This window comes from Delphinapterus leucas, chromosome 9, assembly GCF_059928025.1.
Source record: "Delphinapterus leucas isolate spDelLeu-1000000601 "Yukka" chromosome 9, BTC_Dleu_Yukka2, whole genome shotgun sequence".
NCBI lineage: Eukaryota > Metazoa > Chordata > Mammalia > Artiodactyla > Monodontidae > Delphinapterus > Delphinapterus leucas.
In genome coordinates this window covers 7,741,637-7,765,573 of record NC_143137.1, presented here as the reverse complement: position 1 = coordinate 7,765,573, position 23,937 = coordinate 7,741,637, and positions in this window count along the sequence as shown.

Here is a 23,937-nt window from a genome sequence, read left to right as displayed (position 1 = left end):
TCTCTACCTAGCCTCAAGGTTCTAGGCAGAGAAAGACTTAGACTTCTCCTTACATAACATCTTTCCACAGAGGAAAGAGATCAACACTGAGAAGAAATTGAAACAGAGCAAAAAGTAAATCATCCTTTGTGAGAAGGAGATCTAGCCCCACATTCTGGTCTTTGCTTATGACATGTCCTAGCTGAACCTAACATTACTTTCAATCAATACTCGTTTCCATGGCTTGTGAGATTTTAACTTTTGTCTTCCAGAATACTAATATTTTAGGAAATTAGCTATTTTTCTTCTGTTGAATGAAAAGAAAGCAAGTTTGAAGGACTTGGTGGCTGTCTTGCCACCTTAGACCTCCCCTCTAGGTGTGTGTGGGTTAATTGGTCTCAGACCCAGCAAAAGCAGACATGACCTTCCACCTGGGCTCCACCCACTGGAGGTCAGAGTCCCGATGGTGTCTTTCATAATTACGGCAGGATGTTTTAAGAACATTAGAAAGTCACGAAAAGACAGGTAAAATTTGATGTCCACTCCTTTGGTGAAATGTGGGCAAATTGTTAACGTAGTCGGTTAGCTTTGGAAGTAAGACTGACTTGATAGCAAGCCACATCAGCCAGACGCCATGAAAGTTACAGATTTTGAAAGAAAGTACTGACTGCTCCAACCCAACCAGAACTCAGTCCCTTCCAAATCCTCCCCTCAAGTTATAGTTCTCAAAATTATACATTATTTTTAAATTACTTTTTTATCGAAGTACAGTTGATTGACAATGTTGTGTTCCTGGTGCACAGCAAAGTGAGTCAGTTATACATATATATATTCTTTTCCATATGCTTTTCCATTATGGTTTATCACAGGATATTGAATATAGTTCCCTGTGCTATACAGTAGCACCTTGTTGTTTATCCATTCTATATATAATAGTTTGCATCTGCTAATCCCAAACTCCCAATCCAACCCTCGCCCACCCCCTGCCCCCTTGACAACCACAACTGTGTTCTCTATGTCTGTGAGTCTGTTTCTGTTTCATAGATAAGTGCATTTGTGTCATATTTTAGATTCCACATATAAGTGATACCATACAGTATTTGTCTTTCTCTTTCTGACCTACTTTGCTAAGTATGATAATCTCTACGTCCGTCCATGTAGCCGCAAATGGCACTATTTCATTCTTTTTTTATGGCTGAGTAATATTCCATGGTATATATATTCCACATCTTCTTTATCCATTCATCTGTTGCTGGACATTTAGGTTGCTTCCCTGTCAAGACTGTTGTAAATAGTGCTGCTATGAACATAGGGGTGCATGTATCTTTCTTTTTGGCTGTGTTGGGTCTTCATTGCTGCACGCAGGCTTTCTCTAGTTGCGGCGAGCAAGGGCTACTCTTCATTGCGGTGTGCAGGCTTCTCATTGTGGTGGCTTCTCTTGTTGCAGAGCACGGGCTCTAGGTGCAGGCTTCCGTAGTTGTGGTGCATGGGCTCAGTAGTTGTGGCTCATGGACCCTAGAGCGCAGGCTCAGTAGTTGTGGCACACAGGCTTAGTCGCTCCCCCGCATGTGGGATCTTCCCGGACCAGGGCTCGAACCCGTGTCCCCTGCATTGGCGGGTGGATTCTTAACCACTGTGCCACCAGGGAAGTCCTGCATGTATCTTTTTGAATTATAGTTTTGTCCCGATATATGTCCAGGAGTGGGATTGCTGGATTGTATGGCAACTCTATTTTTAGTCTTTTGAGAAACCTCCATACTGTTCTCCATGGTGGCTGTACCAATTTACATTCCCACCTACAGTGTAGGAGGGTTCCCTTTTCTCCACAGCCTCTACAGCATTTGTTATTTGTAGACTTTTTAATTATCTTTATCAAACATCAGGTCCACTGATTCCTGCCAAAAGCTGTGAACAAATTCCCCTTTATCAACACCTCTTACCCAGATCACCTAGGACAAGTTTCTTCCTAAATCCTGTTCTCCCAGGCATGCTGGTTAGATTCTACTTGGTTTTCATTATGACAGGTGACCCTAATTGACCCAATTTCTCACTTTTCTGAGATCTCCCTGGATGCAGAGATCCAATTTTACTTTTATCCCTTTCTGTCTACTGACTGCAGTGGTCTCCAAGAGTCTTAGAGACCAAGTAAAGCTGTAACATGAAAAAGGGTAGGGGCAGGCATTTATTATGGTCTTGGAAAGAATTTTGATTCATGTAAACAAGATGACCTGGGAACAGCTTAATAAAAGAGAAGAGGAGAGGGCTGTGGTCAGAGTCCGACAGAACACTTAAATCTAAGGGAGAGGCAGGAAGAGTAGCATCTCAGGAAGAAGAATGAAGAGGAATGAAAAGAACAAGCAAGGAAAAACCAGGAGACAGGCTGTCACAGGAGGAGAGAGTTTCATGAAACTGCTTATCATTGACAAATAATATCAAGTCCCATGTGTAAAATAGAGCTAAGAAAATGTTGTTTCAATTTAGTAATTATGAAACCACTGTTGACTTTGGAGAGAGAAAAGTTTCAGAACAGTGGGCTGATATGATGAGTCAGCAGCTTCCTTTCACTTGATGAAAAAGAGTAAGTCTCCTGTGCCACTTTCCCATTTCCTGTTATCTGAGATGTGGACGTGAGGCACATCTCCCGGACACAAGCTATTTGAGACAGTATGAGAAATATTGGTCTGCAATAGAAGTCTACCCCAGGGGAAGTGGGGAGGGGCTTGTTTCCAGAAAACAACAAATTCAACAGCTCTGAAGTCCTGGAGCCAGTTATCTCAAGACTATTCGATAGGGATTCAGGCAACCGGGAAGTTGTTCTCAGTTCAGCTCTAATAACAAGTGTTACCACATTTCCTCTTTGAGTCTCTTTTTTCATCAAATAAAGGAATTGGATTAGTTGGTCTCCAAACTTTCTTCCAACTTCAGCCATTTAGGATTGTGTGTTTAGAAGTGGTTTGAAAAGTTCTGAGTTGCCAAGTGATTACCAATAACACCATGGGCTTGAATCCCACCTCTGCCACTTAGCATCTGAGGGACCACTGACAAGTTACCTAATATATCTGTCAAGTAGGGATACAGTTCCTACGCCTCAAGAGGAGATGAGCTAGTCCATGCTAAGCGCTCCGTATAGTATCTGGCACAGAGCCAGTACTCATTAAATAGGAGTTATTTCTCTACCTTTTCCTTTACCTTTTATTCCCTTAGCTTTCTTCTTGCTCCATATAATATTCACCCTCTCCTACAGAACTCACTTCCCTATAGAACTCACTTCTAACTGGCTTGTTTCTTCCTTCCCAAAATACTGACCTGAAATGGGATCACTTCACCCCACCAGCCCTGAAGGAAAGGTCATGTGCTACATGGCCCTCGACATCCAAGTCACTCCACAGTCAGTCCACACACCTGCCATGGTGGCCACAGAGCAGCAAGCAAGGGCCCAGGAATTTTCTCACCAAGAAAGGAAGTGAGCATCCCTCTGAAAACACCACCCAGCATCCCTTTTTACAGAGGAGACTTGGGGCAGAGCTGCCCGAGAGCTCCATCCGGGTTCTAGAGAAGGAAGGGCTTAAAAGCTCAACCTAGAGCTAAAAGACGTTCTTGGCTTTGGACTCTACAGAAGGCTACCCTCTGCCTGCTGCCTACGTTAGCAAGGCCAGGATCCTGTCTCCTCTTCCAAAGTCACTGAAAAACAGAGGATACAGTTCTCTTCCCTCTACATGTAAAATATAATTAGAAGGTAGAGCCTCCTTTCCATTGGATAGTCCCCCACCACAAAGTGGGAGGGGATATGGCTCCATCCTTCAATAACACTTATCTACCCAACAACTGGGCTGGGGGAGCAGTAGAGTCTCCATGGCATAAACGAAGAAACTGTGACTCAGAGAGCCTAAGTAAACTGCCTGATGCCATACAACTACATGCAGTGATGAATGTGAGATTCAGACTTGAATTTGTCCGGCTCCAAAATCTCTGTTCCTTCTATGACAGTAAAACAAAGGAAAAGAAGAGCAAGAGAGCCATGTGGCTGACAGGGTCTTGGTGCCCCGGCCTAGTGTCAGGCCTGAGCCTCTGACGTGGGAGAGCTGAGTTCAGGACATTGGACCACCAGAGACCACCCGGCCCCATGTAATATCAGTCGGCAAGAGCTCTCCCACAGATCTCCGTCTCAACACTAAGACCCAGCTCCTCTCAACGGCCAGCAAGCTCCAGTACTGAACACCCCATGGCAAACAACTAACAAGACAGGAACAAAACCCCACCCATTAGCAGAGAGGCTGCCTAAAATCATAGTGAGTTCACAGACACCCCAAAACACACCAACGGACATGGCCCTGCCAACCAGAAAGACAAGATCCAGCCCCACCCACCAGAACAAAGGCACCAGGCCCCTCTACCAGAAAGCCTACACAAGCCCCTGAACCAACCTTACCCACTGGCGGCAGACACCAAAAACAACGGGAGCTATGAACCTGTAGCCTGTGAAAAGGAGACCCCAAAAACAGTAAGTTAAACAAAATGAGAAGACAGAGAAATATGCAGCAGATGAAGGAGCAACGAAAAAACCCACCAGACCAAACAAATGAAAAGGGAGTAGGCAGTCTACCTGAAAAAGAATTCAGAATAATGATAGTAAAGATGATCCAAAATCTTGGAAATAGAATGGAGAAAATACAAGAAACGTTTAACAAGGACCTAGAAGAACTAAAGAGAAAATAAACAATGATGAACAACACAATAAATGAAATTAAAAATTCTCTAGAAGGAATCAATAGCAGAATAACTGAGGCAGAAGAATGGATAAGTGACCTGGAAGATAAAATAGTGGAAATAACTACCACAGAGCAGAATAAAGAAAAAAGAATGAAAAGCATTGAGGACAGTCTCAGAGAATTCTGGGACAACATTAAACATACCAACATTCGAATTATAGGTGTCCCAGAAGAAGAAGAGAAAAAGAAAGGGTCTGAGAAAATATTTGAAGAGATGATAGTTGAAAATTTCCCTAACATGGGAAGGGAAATAGTTAATCAAGTCCAGGAAGCACAGAGAGTCCCGTACAGGATAAATCCAAGGAGAAACACGCCAAGACACATATTAATCAAACTATCAAAGAATAAATACAAAGAAAAAATATTAAAAGCAGCAAGGGAAAAGCGACAAATAACATACAAGGGAATCCCCATAAGATTAACAGCTGATCTTGTAGCAGAAGCTCTACAAGCCAGAAGGGAGTGTGAGGACATATTTAAAGTGATGAGAGGGAAAATCCTACAACCAAAATTACTCTACCCAGCAAGGATCTCATTCAGATTCGACGGAGAAATCAAAATCTTTACAGACCAGCAAAAGCGAAGACAATTCAGTACCACCAAACCAGCTCTACAACAAATGCTAAAGGAAATTTTCCAGGTAGGAAACACAAGAAAAGGAAAAGACCTACAATAACAAACTGAAAACAATTAAGAAAATGGTAATAGGAACATACATATCGATAATTACCTTAAATGTAAATGGATTAAATGCCCCAACCAAAACACATAGACTGGCTGAATGGATACAAAAACAAGACCCATATATATGCTGTCTACAAGAGACCCACTTCAGACCTAGGGACACAGACAGACTGAAAGTGAGGGGATGGAAAGAGATATTCCATGCAAATAGAAATCAAAAGAAAGCTGGAGTAGCAATTCTCATATCAGACAAAATAGACTTTAAAATAAAGACTATTACAAGAGACAGAGAAGGGCACTACATAATGACCAAGGGATTGATCCAAGAAGAAGATACAACAATTGTAAATATTTATGCACCCAACATAGGAGCATCTCAATACATAAGGCAAATGCTAACAGCCATAAAAGGGGAAATCGACAGTAACACAATCATAGTAGGGGACTTTAACACCCCACTTTCACCAATGGACAGATCATCCAAAATGAAAATAACGAAACACAAGCTTTAAATGACACATTAAACAATATGGACTTAGTTGATATTTATAGGACATTGCATCCAAAAACAACAGAATACACTTTATTCTCAAGTGCTCATGGAACATTCTCCAGCATAGATCATATCTTGGGACACAAATCAAGCCTTGGTAAATTTAAGAAAATTGAAATCCTATCAAGTATATTTTCTGACCACAATGTTATGAGACTAGATATCAATTATGGGAAAAAAAACTGTAAAAAATACAAACACATGGAGGCTAGATAATACACTACTAAATAACCAAGAGATCACTGAAGAAGTCAAAGAGGAAATCAAAAAATACCTAGAAACAAATGACAATGAAAACATGATGACCCAAAACCTATGGGATGCAGCAAAAGCAGTTCTAAGAGGGAAGTTTATAGCAATACAATCCTACCTCAAGAAACAAGAAACATCTCAAATAAACAACCTAACCTTACACCTAAAGCAATTAGAGAAAGAAGAACAAAAAACCACCAAAGTTAGCAGAAGGAAAGAAATCATACAGATCAGATCAGAAATAAATGAAATAGAAACAAAGAAAACAATAGCAAAGATCAATAAAACTAAAAGCCAGTTATTTGAGAAGATAAACACAATTGATAAACCATTAGCCAAACTCATCAAGAAAAAAAGGGAGAAGACTCAAATCAGTTAGAATTAGAAATGAAAAAGGAGAAGTAACTGACACTTCAGAAATTCAAAGGGTCATGAGAGATTACTACAAGCAACTCTATGCCAATAAAATGGACAACCTGGAAAAAATGGACAAATTCTTAGAAAAGCACAACCTTCCGAGACTGAACCAGGAAGAAATGGAAAATATGAACAGACCAATCACAAGCACTGAAATTGAAACTGATTAAAAATCCTCCAACAAACAAAAGCCCAGGACCAGATGGCTTCACAGGCGAATTCTATCAAATATTTAGAGAAGAGCTAACACCTATCCTTCTCAAACTCTTCCAAAATATAGCAGAGGGAGGAACACTCCCAAACTCATTCTGAAGCCACCATCACCCTGATACCAAAACCAGACAAAGATATCACAAAAAAGGAAAACTACAGGCCAATATGATGAACATAGATGCAAAAATGCTTAACAAAATACTAGCAAACAGAATCCAGCAGTACATTAAAAGGATCATACACCATGATCAAGTATGGTTTATCCCAGGAATGCAAGGATTCTTCAATATATGCAAATCAATCAATGTGATACGCCATATTAACAAAATGAAGGATAAAAATCATATGATCATCTCAATAGATGCAGAAAAAGCTTTCAACAAAATTCCACACCAAATTATGATAAAAACCCTCCAGAAAGTAGGCACAGAGGGAACTTAGCGCAACATTATAAAGTCCATATATGACAAACCCACAGCCAACATCATTCTCAATGGTTGAAAAATTGAAACCATTTCCTCTAAGATCAGGAAGGAACAAGACAAGGTGGCCCACTCTCACCACTGTTATTTAACATAGTTTTGGAAGTTTTAGCCACAGCAATCAGAGAAGAAAAAGAAATTAAAGAAATCCAAATCAGAAGAGAAAAAGTAAAACTGTCACTGTTTGCAGATGACATGATACTATACATAGAGGATCCTAAAGATTCTACCAGAAAACTACTAGAGCTAATCAATGAATTTGGTAAAGTAGCAGGATACAAAGTTAAGGCACAGAAATCTCTTGCATTCCTATATACGAATGATGAAAAATCTGAAAGAGAAATTAAGGAGACACTCCCATTTACCATTGCAGCAAAAAGAATAAAATATCTAGGGATAAACCTACCTAAGGAGACAAAACACCTGTATGCAGAAAACTGTAAGACACTGATGAAAGAAATTAAAGATGCTACAAACAGATGGAGAAATATACCATGTTCTTGGATTGGAAGAATCAATACTGTGAAAATGACTCTACTACCCAAAGCAATCTGCAGATTCAATGCAATCCCTTTCAAACTACCAATGGCATTTTTCACAGAACTAGAATAAAAAATTTCACAATTTGTATGGAAACACAAAAGACCCTGAATAGCCAAAGCAATCTTGAGAAAGGAAAATGGAGCTGGAGGAATCAGGCTCCCAGACTTCAGAATATACTACAAAGCTACAGTAATCAAGACAGTATGGTACTGGCACAAAAAGAGAAATATAGATCAATGGAACAGGATAGAAAGCCCAGAGATAAACCCATGCACATATGGTCACCTTATCTTTGACAAAGGAGGCAAGAATATAGAATGGAGGAAAGACAGCCTCTTCAGTAAGTGTTGCTGGGAAAACTGGGCAGCTACATGTAAAAGAATGAAATTAGAACACTTCCTAATACCATAAACAAAAATCAGCTCAAAATGGATTAAAGACCTAAATATAAGGCCAGACACTATCAAACTCTTAGAGGAAAACATAGACAGAACACTCTATGACATAAATCACAGCAAGATCCTTTTTGACCCACCTCCTAGAGAAATGGAAATAAAAACAAAAGTAAGCAAATGGGGCCTAATGAAACTTAAAACCTTTGGCACAGGAAAGGAAACCATAAACAAGACGAAAAGACAACCCTCAGAAAATATTTGCAAATGAAGCAACTGACAAAGGATTAATCTCTGAAATATACAAGCAGCTCATGCAGCTCAATATCAAAAAAACAAATAACCTAATCCCAAAATGGGTAGAAGACCTAAATAGACATTTCTCCAAAGAAGATATACAGATTGCCAACAAACACATGAAAGGATGCTCAACATCACTAATCATTAGAGAAATGCAAATCAAAAGTACAATGATGTATCACCTCACACTAGTCAGAATGGCCATCATCAAAAAATCTACAAACAGTAAATGCTGGAGAAGGTGTGAAGAAAAGGGAACCCTCTTGCACTGTTGGTAGGAATGTAAATTGATACAGGCACTATGGAGAACAGTATGGAGGTTCCTTAAAAAACTAAGAATAGAACTACCATATGACCCAGCAATCCCACTACTGGGCATATAGCCTGAGAAAACCATAATTCAAAAAGAGACATGTACCACAATGTTCATTGCAGCACTATTTACAATAGCCAGGACATGGAAGCAACCTAAGTGTCCATCGACAGATGAATGGATAAAGAGGATGTGGCACATATATACAATGGAATATTACTCAGCCATAGAAAGAAACGCAATTGAGTTATTTGTGGTGAATTGGATGGACCTAGAGTCTGTCATACAGAGTGAAGTAAGTCAGAAAGAGAAAAACAAATACCGTATGCTAACACATATATATGGAACCTAAATATATATCTATATATTTATATATATGGTTATGAAGAACCTAGGGGCAGGACAGGAATAAAGACACAGACGCAGAGAATGGACTTGAGGACACAGGGAGGGGGAAGGGGATGCTGAGAAGAAGTGAGAGAGTGGTGTGGACATATATACACTACCAAATGTAAAATGGATAGCTAGTGGGAAGCAGCCGCATAGCACAGGGAGATCAGATCGGTGCTTTGTGACCACCTAGACGGGTGGGATAGGGAGGGTGGGAGGGAGACGCAAGAGGGAGGGGATATGGGGATATATGTATACGTATAGCTGATTCACTTTGTTATACAGCAGAAACTAACACAACAATGTAAAGCAATTATACTCCAATAAAGATGTGTGTGTGTGTATATATATATATATATATATAATTAGAAGGTGCCATGAAAAGGGGGTTAACACAGGTCTTTTGGAAATTACGAGAATTCAGCTATGATTCTGGTTTAGTCAAAAAGTAACAATTAAATTTTAAAATGAAAACTGACCTGGGAGGAAACAGCAGTTGCTGGTTATTTGTCTGAAAAGCACTGGAGGCTTTCTCATGCCTCATGTCTTTGCTCCAACATGAGCAAATAGCATTAGATGAGCTCCCGGGATGGCCTCGCAGAGGTATGTGAACCACACGGTGGTCTGCAGCCTCGGCAGCCCAAGTGCTAAGACCTGCATCCTCCGTGGAAGCCCTGGGCCAGATTTCTCTCATGGGGTGGAGAAGAGCAGACACGCTCAAGGGCATTACTCAGCACGAACAGCAGCAGGCTGCATTGACCCGGGGCCCTCTTTGGCACAGAGACATGCCAGCGAGTTCGGAGTCCTGGCCGCCGAAGCAGCAGCGGCCGGGCTGGCAGGAAGCAGAGGTCTGGGGGGCCTCAACCTGCAGGCCGGCGGCCGGCCCAGGGCAGGGGCAGCATGAGCCACTGGGGAGAGGTGAGCGGGCTTGTCAGGGCGGGGGGCTAGTGCAGGGGTTTACGTGCAGCAAAATCAACACAGGCCAGAGTGTGTCACTGTGTTCGGCAGTAGTTTAAGGAGGAGGCCAGCGTTTCCAGAGGGCTGGAGGCTGCTTCGGGAAGCTTCAGGGGGAAGTCAAGCTCCTCAGTGGCTCCTTGAGCAAGAAGGTTAGATCCCCTTAACTATGACAGATGTCCAGGCTCAACTCACTTGGCCCTGAACTCTTCTGAAATCTCTCTGGAAGTTCAAGGAGGCCAACCCCTTCTGTGCAAGATGTCGCCTGGCAGAGGCTTAAAAACTCATCCTCACTCCTTCAGGATCCTCTGTGCTGCCCGGGAGGCCCGGTCGGAGATTCCATGGGGGAATTGCTGTCTTCAGGAGGGCTCATGGGAGCAGGGAGCCTGCAGCGTTTCTTCCTGTGCCAAACAGTTTGTCTATCAGGAAAATTTCCTCCTGTGTGGCAACCTGAGTTTATGGCAGAGTTGAGGTTTGTTAGATGGACTCATAAGTGAATGGGGACTAGAGTGCTATGACCATTCTCTGGGCTACACTTGGCGAGCAGCCCCAGACAGCTGCCCACCTCCCCAGACTCGATGGTGTAGCTCGTTTAGTCAGCTGCCCCTCACACCCTCAGTATTCCAGACTCATGAGTGGATAATCCCATGGCCATCTGAAATGCAAGGTCATGGAGGGAGTAAAGAGAAAATGGACCTTTGTAGGCAAGGGAGAAAAATGGAATTCACGTCATGAAGTGCACTCCAATCCGTGCATGAATAAAATGGCTCTTTCTTGTGTCTGAAAAGTTTAAGATAAAAAATATACAATTTGAATTGCAGGAGTTAAAACACAGGAAATCTGTTGTTTTTTCCCATTTCCCGCAAACCTGAGCCAATAGCAGCAATGTACATGCTGGCTGAGATGTCCTGGGTGATTCTTCAAGGCCACGTGCTTCATGGGCTTTATTTATCTCGTTTAATCCACACGAGAACCTTATAAAGTATGTAGTTACTGATTCCCGTTTTCTTTTCACAGTGAAGAAACTAAAGCTAAAGATTAGTTAACAGCCCAAGGTCAGGCAGCTAGTAAGAGACAAGAGGTGGGATTTGATCCCAGTCTGATTCCAGAGACTTAACCATTTGTCTTGTCCAAGCAAAAACTGCACCAAAGTTAAACAAGAAAGGAAGACTTCATTCAAGGCTACTGCAGGAGGGGAGAGAGGCCAGAGCTTGGGGTGAGCTCAGCTCTGCTGAAGGAAAGGGCAAGAAAAATTTTTGTCCCTTTTGCAACTTGGAGCAAGTTGCCTGCCCTGAGGAAGTTAGGCTCCTACCCTCCCCAGAAACTGGGATGTAGAGGCAGCAGCTCCCTGAATGTTTACGTTCCAAAAAGATGCCCCCAGGTCCTTGAGAAAGACATTCCAGTTTTACAGCTGGAAAAAGGCCATTTTACAACTGGCAAAAGGCTTTTTAAAAGATAAATATCTCAAAGGAGCAAAGAAAGAATTTAAGTAAATGCTTTAAGAATAGGGGAGCCAAGGATCTAGGGTAAGAAGAAACCTGTCAAAATTCACTCAGTCCGAGGGGAACGTTAAGGCTGTCTTGGTCCTTATACCAGGGTCCTTCATCTGGGGGGCTACTGTGACCCACCAGGTATTTGGAAAAGTGTGATGGCTTTGGAGCACTACCTTCAGCTCCAGCCACAGGCAGAGCTGCCCACAATGCAGAGGAGAATCCATCCCCACAAAGTCTCACCCCCAGATGGCAGCCACGCCCCATGCAGCGCTGCTCTCAGTTGTGGAGCCTGTAGTAGGAGACGATGAGATCAGGCCCGCCCTGAGTCAGCCCCAGCAGGTGTTCTGTGGATTACCAGTCACGTTGGCAAATTTCAAGGCAGGCAGGCCCTCACTGTCTGACACGAACACAAAGGGCTTGGATTAACAAGAGAATTTTATGCAGAAGCACTGGTGGCAGGGAACAAACGAGACGCCTTACTTAAGAGTTTCTCTGGTACAGAGATAAGCTGTTTTTCTTTTTAGCTCGTTTGGTAAACCCTTTACAAAGGTTGTCAAAGTCAACACGGAGCTCTCTAGAGCTGTGTCTGGAGCGCGACCCTCTGGCTTCTCTCCCTGCTCTCAGCAGCAGCCCACGTGCCCTCCTTGAAACACTCTCTTCTCTTGGATTCCATGGCGCGTGCTTGCCCGCTTTCCCTCACCTCACTGGCCATGACTGGAGCCTCTCCTGTGAGTTCTCTTCCTCTCCGTGACCACTAAATGTTGGAGCATCAGACACAGAGCCTTCCCCTCTTCTCCAGCCATGCGTTTCCCTGGGTGATCTCATCCAGTCCAACGGCTCCCTATACTGTTTATGCACCAGTGACTCTGAAATCAAAATCTCCAGGCCTCGCTTTTCCGGAAACTCTGCATCCACGTACACAGCTGTCTACTTGGCGTATCCACGTGGCTGTCTGATGGGCATCTCAGAGTAAGCATGGCAATGAGAGCTCCTGCTGCCTGCCCCAAGCCTGCTCTTCTGCCAGCCTTCCCGTCTCAGAAAATGACATCATCGTGCACCCATTTCTGCTTGAACCCAAAATCCGGCGTTAGCCTTGATTTCCTCTTTCCCTCGTCACTGCCCATCATTAGTGAGTCCTGTGACTGCCTCCGGCTGTGCCCCAAACGCACCCACTGCTGTCTCCTGCCACGGGTCCCACTCTAGTCGAAGCCATGGTTGTTTCCTGATTGGACTGTTGTAACTGGTCTCCTGACTGGTCTCCAATCTTGGTATGTTTCTTGAACACACCAAGCCTATTCCTGCTTTAGAGCATTTACACTGGCTGTTCCCTCTACCTGAGACTCCTCCCCAGCCATCAACAAAATTGGCTCCTTCTTTTTTTTAATTGAGGTACAGTTGATTTACAACATTACATTAGTTTCAAGTGTATAGTGTAGTGATTCAATATTTTTATAAATTATACTCCATTTAAAGTTATTACAAAATAATGGTAATATTTCCCTGTGCTGTACAATATATCCTTGTTGCTTATGTATTTTATACATATAGTAGTTTGTGCCTTTCAGTCCCCTACCCCTGTCTTGCCCCTCCCCTCTTTCCCTCTCCCTGCTGCTAACTACTGGTTTGCTCTCTGTATCTGTGAGTCTGTTTCTGTATTGTTATATGCATTCATTTGTTTTCTTTTTTAGATTCCACATATACGTGATAACATACAGTATTTGGTCTTTCTCTGACTTATTTCACTAAGCATAATCCTCGCTAGGTGCATCCACATTGTTGCAAATGGCAGGATTTCCTTCTTTTTTATGCCTGAGTCATATTCCATTGTATGTATATGTACCACATCTCCTGTATCCATTCGTCTGTTGGTGGACACCTAGGATTCTCCCGTGTCTTAAAGGTTGGCTCCTCCTTGTCATTCACTCTCAGCTCTGTACCTCCTCAGAGAGGCCTTCGCTGACCACTCAGTCTAAGGTAGCCAGTCATTTACCATTTTACATTCTCCTTGGAACTTCTGATATTTTCATTTATCTTTGTGCCCTTCCCCTAGAAGGTAAGCCACATGACAGGAGAGATTTAGAATATCGCTGCAGTGGTTGCCCAGTGGATTTGCTGAGTGAGCAATAGGATGAATGAATAAGTGAATTATATTTCTGTTACTTCTCTGAGTTAACAGTCATATTACCATCTTTGGAAATATTTTTTTCATTAGATACCAAGACTGAAATCAAGCATGACTGAAGCCTAAAAAAAGAGTTGCAGAGAAATTCATATGATGAAACATAGCATCTCAGATCATTCTAGGCCCTAAATATAGTTTTCAGTCTCCCTCTCTCAAATTGAGGTCTTGCCTGTTTGGCAGTGGCTGAGATGCTAGCTGGGACCCTAATGCAAAGAGTTTCTGGCCCGACCCTTGTAACTGGTCTCCTGGTTCTCTCTTAAGCAGAGATAGGGAGTGATGTCATAATTAGGAACCACTGCCATAAAATAATCAAGTAAAAACATGTGCTAGATAAAATCTAGTCTTAAAAAATCACTAGATGACATCAGTAAACTACCTACAAAGCAAAAATGCAAGTAAAATACAGAAGCTTCTCCATGGAATGCTACTCCTTCACAGCTGTTCACCTCAAGGATTGCTAGCACATTTATTCTTTTCTTAACACGACCGCCTTTCACGAGGCTCTGCCGTGAAACCACATATGAGGCATCCACTCTCTTCTCAGTAGAACTATCCCTTCCCTGCCAACCTCACAGGTGAAGGATGGTCCTTCCCCACTAAGTGTCACCATATGCTTTCCTGCCCTTTACCTTTTAGAGGTCAGAACGAATTAACTTTTGCAATCCCAGCTGTCTGTTTTACAATTAGAGTTTTAACATATGAAGTAAGTTATGATAGACACAATTTTTACCTTTCTTACATACACTCCCAACATAATCAAACTAACAAGGTACTTTTAACTTCCTTTGAACCTCCAAAAGGTAGTCTGTTCACTACCTGTTTCCATAGGTGCTGAGCTTATTTTCTAACGCAGAGATTATATGTTTAGAAACTTACAGAGAGATATGCAGTCAAATGCTTTACCACTGAGAGACAGATTTTGAACCTAAGAAAAGAGCCAAGCCTATTGTTCACCTTCTGTGGAAAAACAGCTCATGTGCCACAAGAATAAAAGCTTCAGGGATTCTGAGGTCTTTTATTCCAGTTTTCTCATGACAGTTGGCATGGGCCAATTCAAAGACATTTTAATGTAAAGGCACCAATTTTGAAACCAGTATGGAAAAATAGTTTCAAAAATAGACTTATCAGGGTTTCCCTGGTGGCGCAGTGGTTGAGAGTCTGCCTGCTGATGCAGGGGACGAGGGTTCGTGCCCCGGTCTGGGAAGATCCCACATGCCGCGGAGTGGCTGGGCCCGTGAGCCATGGCCGCTGAGCCTGCGCGTCCGGAGCCTGTGCTCCGCAACGGGAGAGGGCACAACGGTGAGAGGTCCGCGTACCGCAAAAAAAAAAAAAAAAAAAATAGACTTATCAAATAATTTCTCATATGGATTTTTTATTCTTTCAGTAAGGACTGGACTAAGTTTCATGATAATAAATGGCAACTGTCACACAGAAAAAGATTGTAATAAAATTAGTATCAGTGACACAATATTGAGGAAGGAACCAGTACTCAACAGCCCCGCAGTCCCTCCTGTGATACACTAAGAAAGTGAGAGAAAAGCCGTCCACTGTTACTGGCTTAAACAGAGTTGTTTCCTGCCAAATGCTGCATTTTATCCTCTTTTCTTTCATCTGCATCGTTCTCAAGGTCCGCTGGTGTGGGATTCTGTGGGACTCACACTCTTCATATCGTGGTCCTGTTGTCACAAACTGGCAGTGTTCCCCATTCGTTTTAATTTCACTTTATTATTTTACATCTTTTTACACCATTCCCAATTCTACTCTCTCCCCATCGCTGGCATCCGCTCAACTGTATTTTATGTATAACCTTCTAGCCCCACCCTCTATATATTTGTTCAAAATATGTGCATGTTATGGAAGATTCATAGTATTGCCTTTCCAGTGTCATTATTTATATAAGTGGTATTGTACTACAAATCTCATTCTGTTTCTTTCTCTTTCACTCAGTCTTATGTTGTTGTTTTTTTTAATTCATTTATTTTATTTATTTATTTTGGCTGTGTTGGGTCTTCTTGCTGTGCGCGGGCTTCCTCTAGTTGCAGCGAGCAGGGTCTACTCTTGGTTGCGGTGCACAGGCTTCTCATTGCGGTGGCTTCTCTTGTTGCGGAGCACGGCCCTTGGCGCGCGGGCTTCAGTAGTTGTGGCACGCGGGCTCAGTAGTTGTGGTTCACGGGCTCTAGAGCACAGGCTCAGTAGTTGTGGCACACGGGCTTAGTTGCTCTGCGGCATGTGGGATCTTCCCGGACCAGGGATCGAACCCGTGTCCTCTGCATTGGCAGGCAGATTCTCAACCACTGTGCCACCAGGGAAGCCCCCAGCCTTATGGGGGTTTTTTTTGTTTTGCTTTGTTTTTTTGTTTTTGTTTTTTTTTTGCGGTACACGGGCCTCTCACTGTTGTGGCCTCTCCCGTTGCGGACCACAGGCTCCGGACGCGCAGGCTCAGTGGCCATGGCTCACAGGCCCAGCCACTCCACAGCATGTGGGATCTTCCCGGACCGGGGCACGAACCCGTGTCCCCTGCGTTGGCAGACGGACTCTCAACCACTGCGCCAACCAGGGAAGCCCCTTATGTTTTAAGATGTATTTGTGTAACTATGAATACCATGTGTATAGTGTTCCATTATGGGTATATCCATGCTTTATTTATTCCATCCCCTAGTGATGCATACCTAGGTTTCCACAAACTCTTTGCTACCACAGATGACTATTCATCAAATATATTTGTGCCTATCCCCCTATTACCTGTATGAGGTTTTCTCATGTGCACTCACATGTGTCTGTGTGTGTGCAGGAGTCATAGAATATATGCATACTTAATTTCTACTGAGTCATAGGGTATGTGCATACTTAATTTCTCTAAGTACTGTTTGTCTGATCAGATTCTGAGTGTAAACCTCAAACTTTACTGGTTGATTATCTACTTCTGTCAATAGTTCTGTCACTGGTAGCTCTGTATTCTCTGAGGCTATTTTGTTAGTTAGATGTGTTCATAATCTTCTTGATTTATTGTTCCTTATACAAGTATGTAATTTCCATCTTTATTCCTCCTGATGTTTTTCATCACACAATTTTATTTCTGCTCTTAAAACTACTATGCAGTTCTTCTTGTTGTTAATATTCGCCTGGTGTTTTTATGCAGGTGTTGGAATCCTTTTATTTAAATGTGTGTCTTAGATGGTATAATGCTGAATCTTTTAAAAATTTAATTTGAGAATCTCTGTCTTTTTATTCATTTGTTGTGACTACTGTCATATCAGGGTATGTCTTCTGCCATCTTACCCTGCATCTCCAATTTACTTTGTTCTCTGTTGGCTCACCCACCCCTCAGCCTACTTTCCGTTGGTTAAATTGAATATTATTCTACTGATTTAAAAGTTTTACATTCTACTTGCATTCCTCTGGCAGCTATGCCTAACTTCTTAAGACTCATACTTATGCTTTTTTCTCTGTCATCCACAAAAACAAATCGTTATCTCTGTTCTCCTGAATAAGAGACCAAGAACCCTCCGACCTCCTTCCCCACCTCACTACTTGCCGTGTTGACATCATCTGTGGTTTTAGTTGCAGAATCTTATGAATATACTTATTTTAACTGCTTATGAGAAAACATTAATATTTGCTGTTTTTCTTTTCACTTACTCTTCTTTCCCACATCTTATCTACTCTTGGATTTATTTTCGTTTTTACTCAAGAGCAATTTTTTCTAAAACTTCGTAGGTGAGTCCTTCCTAGACCTCACATGCCTGCGAATACCTTTACTGGTTCCCTATTTTAATCAGCACTGTGAGGACATTAGTCCATTGTCTTTTACAGGCAGTGTTCCTGCTGAGACGTTAGATGTAGGTTACACTCTTACTCCTGAACATGTCCTTCTTTTCCTTTAATATTGCTTAACTTCATTATAATGCAGCAGTTCTAACCTTTTGGGGGCCAGTTTGGTAAAGTCTATGTCTCTCTTCTCAGAGTAATGTTTTCTATGAATAAAAGATACAGAATTACAAAAGAAACCAATACATTTATCAAAACACTTAAAATAGCAAATTTGTTTTACAGCAGTAATACGTGTGCTTCGTGCTTCAGAAGGCCCCCCTCTCTCCCCATCTGCTGTGGCTGATTCCTAAACCAGTGCTGGATCTTCACCTACTGAATCCGTACTCTCACTACCCGTTCCCTCGCTAAGAAGCATCTCATTACCACATTGACAGGGCTGTCTGAAAAATAACGAAATCGAGTAGGCTTTTCCCGTTTTCTCCTTTTGCTTGGCCTCCGGTATCATTTAACACTCGTAAGCATGCCCTCCTTGCAACCCTGACCTCAGCACCTCCCACAGTTGTGTCCTCGGCCTCTGGCTCCCCTCCCTCTCCATCCCAACCCTCACCTCTTTTTCTTCCACCCTCCTGTCTTGGGAAGCTCCTGCCGCCTGGGAGGTTGGTGAGCAGAGCTGCGCTGATCCCTCCCAGACCCATAGATCTGGCCTTGACCCGGGACTGAAATCTTTAAACGCTTGTTCCGAGTCTGAGAATAAGAGAGCGAGGTCACAGCTCTGATTCTTGGCTGTGGATGAAAAGGGAGTGGATACAGTTGTTTAAAAAATAAAGGCTTTTAAAGGCAAATAATAAAGACAGACAGAGACAGGGACAGGGACAGAGACAGGTGGATCAACCTGGTCAGGTTCCTGGTCTGTGCATGCATGTATGTGCATGAGTGCTTGTGCGTGCGTGTGTGTGTGTGTGTGTGAGAGAGAGAGAGAGAGAGAGAGAGAGAAAGAGAAAGAACATGGGATATGTTAAGATCAGCAGAAAGCAGATGCTAATTTTGCTCCAAAGATGAGCAGAACTCTCCAGCAGGATACATCGTACGAGTAGTAACATACAAATATTTGTAAGAGAAATATTTAGGCAGCATTGTAAGCTGATGTATTCGAAATGTGGCTTTGCATTGAAGTTTCCCGAAGTAACGATTAATAATTTAAAACTTGGACCTGGCTGGGATCTGGAGGTTTACCACTGTGCTCTCTGTCAGCCGCCACTTCTGTGAGGGACTTGGAACCGTAAGACCCATTGCAGAGTGGCAGTCCTCTGAAATAGCGCTGTCAGACCAATTGTGGGGAGATAACCAACCTCCCACCATCTAGGGGCCAAAGCTCATCACTGCTCTGGTTTTAGAGATGCAGCATTAAGCTTTTGCACCAAGAAAAAATACAACTTCAAGGACAGCATCAAAGAAGCATCTCCTGTTTGCAGCCTAGAGACCGGTTTGGGTGTCCATATGTCCACATTCCTGACTGAACTGTAAGCATGGCATTCCCCTTTCAGCTTCAGCCATCTTGGGACGGCACTGTGCCAAGTGGTGAATGATCCATCTCAGATGGTAATCATTCTGTCAGCATGTTCCGTACCTCAGCACAGCAAAGCCAGAGAAGAGGTTCCTATGATGCAAGCCCAAAAGTCAGGATGCAGCTACGGCATGGCAAGAGTGCAGCCAGAAAGCCTGGGGGGTGAATTATGGCCTCTTACGACCCATGTAACACTGGGCGAGTCAACTCTCTTGGTTTCAGTTTCCTTACCTGTAAAATGGGGGTGATAATAATATTTCTCTCTGAGAGTTAAAAATGTAAAATTTGGAACAGCTAGCATTCAGTTAATATTAGCTTTTGAAATAGCTAATATTGTATCATGCTTACCCTCCCACCATAGCCTCTGGAATGAATTGAGACCTCTCAGCACCATCCCCATCATGGAGCAATTCACATTCAGACACATACGAGTGCTTTCTGCTATCAGAAACCCAGTTATTTTCTCCATCTCTATTTTGAAGTTTTCTTCTAGTTTAAATACTTTGGATTCACATATTCTGCATGTCCTCTACTCAGAGGATATAAGAAATTCATGCAGTGATAATGAACTTTAAAAAAATCCATCCTATTGAATGATGTTATGAATGAGAACTCATGAGCATTATCTGAAAAAACAATCCTCCAAAGCCCCACTCTCTGAGTATGGATAAACTTTTTCATATATGCCCTCTAATATCCAGCTGACAGAGGCACCCCTGGTCAATACTTGTCAATCACGCAGCTCTTCACTGAATAATGTAAGCCCACATCCTTGAACTCTCTCCACTACTAAAGAATCTGGGCCATTCTGAGGTCCTCAGCATAACCAGATAACTGGGTTTTTACTTTACACACCTGTACTGACACTACTGGGTTTTTTCCATGTTCAGGTTGACAGTCAAGACCTAAGAGACAATGGTAACATGTAAAACAGGAGACACAGTGGGTGCAGCATCGGCCAAGCTGCCGATGGGGGCCCAGCCTGTCCAAGCACGTCGCTGCTTTTGCCCCCTGACCTACACGGGCCAGGTCTGACTGCCATGGAGAAGAGACGGGGTCCAGGTGGGTCACCTGGACACAGAAATCACAGCTGTATTTCCTGTCAGTCTTTTGTGCCCGCCAGCCATGTGTTGAGCGCCGCTATGCCAGCTTACCTCTCTCGCAATCCAGGTGCAGTCCCCCACGGCAGACAAGCGAAGGAAAACGGCCATCGCAATCCTGAACCTGCCAAGGAAGCAGTGCAGTTAGAAGGAGAACTCCAGGGTCATTCTCTCAGGCAGGCCTAGACCAGCCCAAGCTTGAAGTTAACCCTTTACTCACTGTATTAGTCTGCTCAAGCTGCCCTGACAAAATACCACAGACTGGGTAGTTTAGACAACAAAAATCTATTGCTTACAATTCTAGTGGCTGGAAGGCCAAGATCAAGGTGCTGGCAGGGTTGGTTTCTCCTGAGGCCTCTCTCCTCGGCTTACGGACCTGTGCCTTCTCACACGGCTGTTTTTCTGTGTGCTTGCATCCCTGGCATCTCTTCCTCTCCTTTCAAAGGACACGCTCATATTAGGGACCCACCCTTGTGACCTCATTTAATCTTAAGTACCTCTTTAAAGGTACTATCTCCAAATATAGTCACATTGGGGATTGGCGCTTCAACACGTGATCTTTGGGGTGACACTGCATTTCATAACACTCATGATACCTCTGGTATCAGATTCGTGTATGCTCACGTTAGCCATATTTAATTTCCAACTCTGTGCTTCTGTAGAATTTTGTTTATACTGAATAATGGTAATAATAATAAATGGCTCCCATTAACTGAGCACTAGTACAGAGGGGGGTATTGTCACTCGTTATGAATATGACCCTGCAAGGTGCATATTTTTATGCCAGTTTCATACATGAGGCTGAGGCCCAAAGAGGAGCTGGGAAGATCAAGCAGTGAGCAGCAAAGCCAACACCCAAAAGTCGATTTTTGTGACCACAGTTCATGCTCTCCACACCTCTGTTTCCCGCCTCTCCTACGTCAAATTTTACCTTGAGCCACAGTGTGGCTATTTGTGATTACATTTGTATTAACCTGAGAGCGAGAAGTATGTCTCCTCCACCTTCTTAGGAATGCCTTTCCCAGTGCCGTACACACGTGACCTGGCACCTTTGCTTCTCTTAGCATCTCAGAGCAGCTCCCCGTCTCACCCCCTGCCCTCACCTGCAGGGCAGTGCCTCCCTTACCTCTTTGTCTTCCCAGGGCTGTGCACCTGGATACTCTTTCTGTCAGTTTCTCAGTGGGGTCTGTCTTAAGGGCTCTATTTAAAATGGGAATCTCCCCCACCCCACTCCCACTTAACCCAGACTGACTTCTAACAGGCGATATACTTAACTCACTTATTGAGTTTATTGTTAAATTTCCCTCTCCCTCGGCAAGAAGATAAGCTCTGCAAGGGCAAAGACTTTTGTGTGTTTTGCTTCCTAGTGCCTTCTAAACATCTAGACAAGGCTAGCTTATAGTTGCTGTGAAATAAATACTTATTGAATGGATAAATTAGATTCCTCGTGTGGGAGCTTTGGTGCGATTCCTCTCTATGGCGAATGAATGGCTGGTCTCTCTGGGCACAGGTGCCCTGGAGCCCAAATTAGCTCCTTAGAAAACAGTTAAGCTCCTAGTTTGAGGACAGTGCTTTTTAGAATTCCTCCTGATCGTTATTTCCGCCCTGTTTGTTTAATACCTGATTATTTTGCCCCAATCTTCTGTGCTTTTGATGGTTGTATTATTCATTATGGATAGTTACAACATTTTCATAATTAATCTCTAATTGCAATACTTGAATAGCATTTCACATGAAAAATGATTTACAAATTAAACCCACGTCTCACCTTGGGTAATTATCACAGGTCTAACGAATGTGTGTGAGGCTCTTGCATGGCAGGGGGCTCTCTCCAGTGACAATGTGTTGATTTTCTAATTAACAAAGGTTAAGTAGCCTTTTTGCTCGCAGACCTACAATTTAAACTTACGACATTTGTCACCAGGAAAGATTTCTATAGAGCACATAACTTGAACTCAAATAATTATCACTGTACATTACAATGTACATTGTTCTAGTACATTAACATCCTTTGCATAATATATAATGGCCATTTTCAGAACAAAAGATTTTTCTTCATAGTGACTAGATCAGTAAAAGTACTTTCCAGCTCACTGACCCATTTAATAAATCAGGGACCATGTTTAAAAAAGAGTGTAAGTTATTTAGTTTTCCTTTATATAGAGACAAATGGCATTCCACTTACCTTCTTTGTAAATTAAGAAGAAGGAGTATAAAAGTTTATTTAATGAAGGCAACAAATATAAATTAGACTACAGTCATACGTTATGTTCAATTAAGGGAAGGAGGAGGAAAAAAATGGTCAGGCAGCAGTGCAAAGAGGAAAAAGGAAGCAAGAAGAAATTCAGCAGAAATTGACAGTAATTTGCTGAAATGGAGAGAGGGGGACACATAAGCCCAGAGGGAGATTGTACATCATGGACCAGAGTAATTTAGAGCTGGAAGGACCAGAGACTTCTAGTTCAGCCTCCTTTTATGTGTAAGAAAAACTGATGCTGAGAAAGATGCAGCGATTTGATGAAAGCCACAGAACTAACAAAAACAGTCAATAGTCCTGATAGGGAAAGATATACAAACACAAAGGCAGGAAGAAAGACTGGCAGGTGTAGAAGCTCAGAAAGAACAAGACCAGAAAGAATCAGAGGCAGGGAGACAGAAAAACCTGCCCCTAAATCCCCTTACTGAATGAAGCCTGTGTATGTACATAATGAAGCATATATACATATATCTAAATGTTTACCTAAATGATGTAATTAAAATATGACCTAATCTAGATGTACTTTCTCTGCCAATTGATGCTTTCTAAATCTCCATTTTTTTGGTCATATTAACATTTACTTAAAGAGTCTTTTTAAAAAAATCTCCTCAGACTCTCAACCATTGCTGACACCCTTAAATGTCAATTATTTCCAAATTAAAATACATTCCAGATAGACTAAAGAATGAAATGTTAAACGAGGTAAAATCATAAAAGTTCTAGAAGAAAATATAGTTGAATAATTATATTATTTTGGATTAGAGAACGTATTTATAAGCCTAATATCAAAGGCAGAAATCATAAAAATAAGGTAGATGCATGTGACTACATAAACATTACATACAAGTTAACAAACACAAACTGGAAGGGACTAGTTGCTGAATTTATAACAAAAAATTAAAGACCCAAATATTGCTACCAATCAGTAAGAAATATATATTCTATTTCTCCCAAAAAAGCAAAGGTCATGAAGAAACAAAAACTAAGAGTGAGGAAAACATAAAAATTATTCAACCCACAGTATTCGAAGCAATGCAAATTAAAAGAATGAACTTTTTTTTTCCCCCCTCTAGCCTATAAATTCAGAAGTATCCTGCCTAGTATTAGAATTGGTGTGGAGAAGGCAGGAATCTTGTACCCTATTGCTGAGATACAAATTGATAAAGTCTTCTGAGAGGAAATTATATTGCAAATGACTTTAAAATGTTTATGCCCTTGTACCTAGCAATTACACTTCTAAGAATTAATTCTAAGGAAAAACTGGACAAGTATGTCAAGGTTTTTACAGGGGTATTTATTATAGTATCATATAAAATAGGAATTGGAATA